The sequence below is a fragment of the Apium graveolens genome, chromosome 11 (genome assembly GCF_009905375.1).
Source record: "Apium graveolens cultivar Ventura chromosome 11, ASM990537v1, whole genome shotgun sequence".
Taxonomy (NCBI): domain Eukaryota; kingdom Viridiplantae; phylum Streptophyta; class Magnoliopsida; order Apiales; family Apiaceae; genus Apium; species Apium graveolens.
Window position 1 is genome coordinate 26,991,338 of NC_133657.1, and position 3,909 is coordinate 26,995,246.

Consider the following 3,909-nt stretch of genomic DNA (forward strand, 5'->3'; position numbering starts at 1 on the left):
ACCAGCCATCACGGCTAACACTTTTGAGATCAAGTCGAGCACGATTCAGATGATACAGAACTCAGTTCAGTTTGAGGGTTCTCCTGCTGAAGAGCCCAACATGCACATCAGGAATTTCATCGAGATCTGTGACACTTTCAAGTTCAAAGATGTGACCGAAGATGCTATTAAGCTGCGACTATTCCCATTCTCTTTGAGGGATAAAGTGAAGTGCTGGTTACATTCTCTACCACCAGGGTCTATCACCAGATGGGAGGATCTTGCTCAAAAGTTTCTCATTAAATTCTTTTCTATGGCGAAGACTGCTGCAATCAGGAATGTTATTACTCAGTTTGCGCAGCAAACTGGAGAATCTCCGCGTGAGGCTTGGGATCTATATAAAGAGATGCTAAGGAATTGCCCACACCATGGCATGCCTGATTGGATGATTATAAACTATTTCAACAATAGTTTAGGTGCACAATCTAGACCTATGCTCGATGCAGCATCTGGTGGAGCCTTATGGGCTAAAAGCTATAATGAAGCTTATGAGTTGATTGAGCTAATGGCAGCCAATGAATACCAGAATCCTACGCAAAGAATATTGCAAGGAAAGGTAGCAGGAATTCTGGAAGTGGACACAACTACTGCTATAGCTGCTCAACTTCAAGCTTTGACGATGAAAGTGGACTCTTTGGCTAATTATGAAGTTAATCAAATCACTAGTGTTTGTGAGCTTTGTGCGGGGGCACATGAAACTGAGCAGTGCGCTATTTCTAGCGAATCAGCTCAATTTGTGAGCAACTTTCAGAGATCACAACAACAAGCTCCAGCCACTTATCATCAAAATAACCACAATCATCCTAACTTCAGCTGGAGTAACAATTAGAGTGCGGTGCAACAATCTTATCAGCCATACACAACAAAGCAGTATAACCCTCCTGGTTTTCAGTAACCGCAATATGCCCCGAGGCAACAACTTCAACTTCAGCAGTTACCTCAAGCTAATGAAAAATCTGAATTGGAGGAGTTGAGGCTCATGTGCAAGAGCCAAGCTGTTTCTATCAAGACCTTAGAGAATCAGATTGGGCAAATTGCTAATGCATTACTAAATTGTCAACCTGGCACGCTTCCGAGCGATACTGAAGTGTCAGGCAAGAAGGAAGCTAAGGAGCATGTTAAAGAAATTACATTGAGGTCTGGTAAGGTTGCGAATCCTGAAAAATCTAAGACTCCATAATCTGAAGTTGAGGCTGAAGAAGAAGAAGTGCAGAAGGAAGCAGAAGTGGAACCAAGGAAGACTACTATTGAGCACACTCCTTCTGAGGGTAATACATGGGAGAAACAGATCTATCATCCACCTCCTTTTCCTAAGAGGCTGCAGAAGAAAAAGCTGGATAAGCAGTTTGTGAAGTTTCTGGAGGTGTTCAAGAAACTTCACATCAACATACCTTTCGCTGAAGCTCTTGAACAAATGCCTAGTTACACGAAGTTCATGAAAGGTATTCTCTCTAGGAAGGTGAAGCTTAATGACTTAGAGACCTTTGCTCTCACGGAGGAATGCAGTGCTGTGCTACAATATAATTTGCCTCCGAAGCTTAAAGATCCTGGAAGCTTCACTATTCCTTGCACCATTGAAAATGTGTCATTTGATAAGTGTATATGTGACTTGGGAGCTAGCATCAATATAATGCCCTTGTCAATCTTCAAGAAGTTGGACTTTCCTGATCCAAAACCTACTTATATGACTTTGCAGTTGGTCGACGGTTCTATCACATATCCGCGAGGTATTGTGGAGGATGTAACACCCCCAGATCCGGGTTCGGGGATCCGGGTCATCACGGTCTTTCTTTCCATAAATATCACTTAACTTAATTAAAAATAAATAACCTCATACTGTGACCCCACACTAACACACACCACAACACGTTATAGTCTCAGAGATGAAATTGAAATAAGTACAAGTCCTTGAATCTACAAATTAAAAGTTATTACAACCCAAAATGATTACTTAATAAGTTTACAGTTAATTGCCATTATCTGCCACAAGTTATAATTATACATAATTGATTCCCAAAAGTAGAATGCTTGATCTACAGATAGATCTACCTCTGCAGCTATAGCAGCTATGATATCAACGGGAAGACGCGGGACGCTTCCCACGCTCTTGCGCTGGGTCTGCTTGGGTCTGGCCATCTTTCCTAACTGTTGTTGTGTGATGAAGAAATGAAGCAAGAGTGAGCATTACAGCTCACAAGATAATATATAGTGTAAGCAATAATGCAAGTATCTAAATGGATAACTTACTGGAAATTCTTATCAAGTGTAAGATAATTACTTACTGGATATAAGCTTAAATGGAGCTGAAGTTACCGATTACTTCACTATACTTATATCATTTTAGAAAACTACTTGAACTATTACTGTTCAAAGTATAATAAGTTTTCAAAGGTTCAACACATAGATGGGACTTCAACATAAGACTTGAATAGATTCAATCTTTGAAATATTATATGAATGAAATGAAGTTACGAGATACTTCATTAAATCCCGATATATATATACCTATATATATCTCTCACACATTCCCTGAAAACCTCTGTCATGAAAAGTATAAATAGAGTTGTAACATCCAATGAATTTGGAACGAAGAGAATTTGGCATAAACCCGATATCTTGCTGATCAGGCAAAGATACCCATAAGTAACCTTTTCTACTGTAGATGGATGAATTCCTCGCCGGTCATCACCCTGGCCGAATTAGGACCTCGCGCTAGACCGTTACCCGGCCACTCACACGTGGATGGACTGTCACCCAGCCTCTTACACCTTCATAGACCATACCCCGGCATATCGCTTATGCTGACTCAATTAGATGGACTTACTTCCCGAACATTGGGCAAGTAATCAAATTGTTTTCTCAAAACAGCAACCTCGTTGCGAATATAAAATACACCACATAGCCGGATCCCTTAGATTTTTGAGCGAGTATTCACGTCCCCTTCAAAAGGAAGATCTTAAACTTTGAAAACGAGTTTTGGGATCCACTCTAACTTTTGAAATCATTTTGAAGACTCGAAAATATTTTAAAGAATGTTTAGAGTAATGATGATTTAATAAAATAAATCAGTCCCGATATATTAGAAATTATCTGAATATTATTATTTAAATAATATTCCCATAAAGGATAATATTTATAATATAATTGAAGTAGAAGTTTTAAAACTCATACTTGAAACGAATAATAAATAACAAAAGATATGCTTACACAAAAGTACGATCCTTATTTGAATAATCGAAAATAAGTTTGATTATTATTCAAAACCATCGAATATACCTTATTCGATTAATAGTTAAAGAAAACTATATATATATATATATTTAAATATACATATATTATACTCGGAAACATCGACTCCCGGTTTAGAAAAATGTTCACCTTTGGGTCCCCTATACTAAGGGTATACGCAACTACTGCTTATCTCTAGCATAGGTATTATGCAGTTTATAAGCATTTGAATTGATAATAGAATATCAAGATTTCACAACATGCATATATAGACCATATCAACATGCTCCAATATATCGCAAGATTTGCTAATAACAGTCATGCACTTATCTCAAGATAATGCATCAATATATTTACATCACAACAACAGTATAACGGGTAGAAAACTTGCCTGAGTGACTGGGGGTGGTAAAAGGCCTGGGGCGAGTCTGGTAACCTATAAACAACATATAAGTTGGAATTAAACCACAGTCGCTTAAGAAACTAGTCTTTAACCAATTAGACCCTAACGTTCGCTTCTGCGTTTAACGATTCACATAAGTCGCTCGAGTACCCTCGGCTCCACCATTTTTAATAAATTAACCGTTACGAATTTTAAGGCGATTCTTTCGCTAATACTCTACCAACTGACCTATTAACCTT

At 38.3% G+C, this 3,909-nt stretch overlaps 1 non-coding gene across 1 annotated transcript; it reads right to left on the reverse strand.

Annotated features, from left to right (window-relative positions):
• Window positions 1–307: 307 nt before the first annotated feature.
• LOC141699386 (small nucleolar RNA R71) lies at window positions 308–414 on the reverse strand. Its single transcript, XR_012565853.1, has one exon. It is a non-coding gene; the product is annotated as a small nucleolar RNA R71 (small nucleolar RNA).
• Window positions 415–3,909: the final 3,495 nt, after the last annotated feature.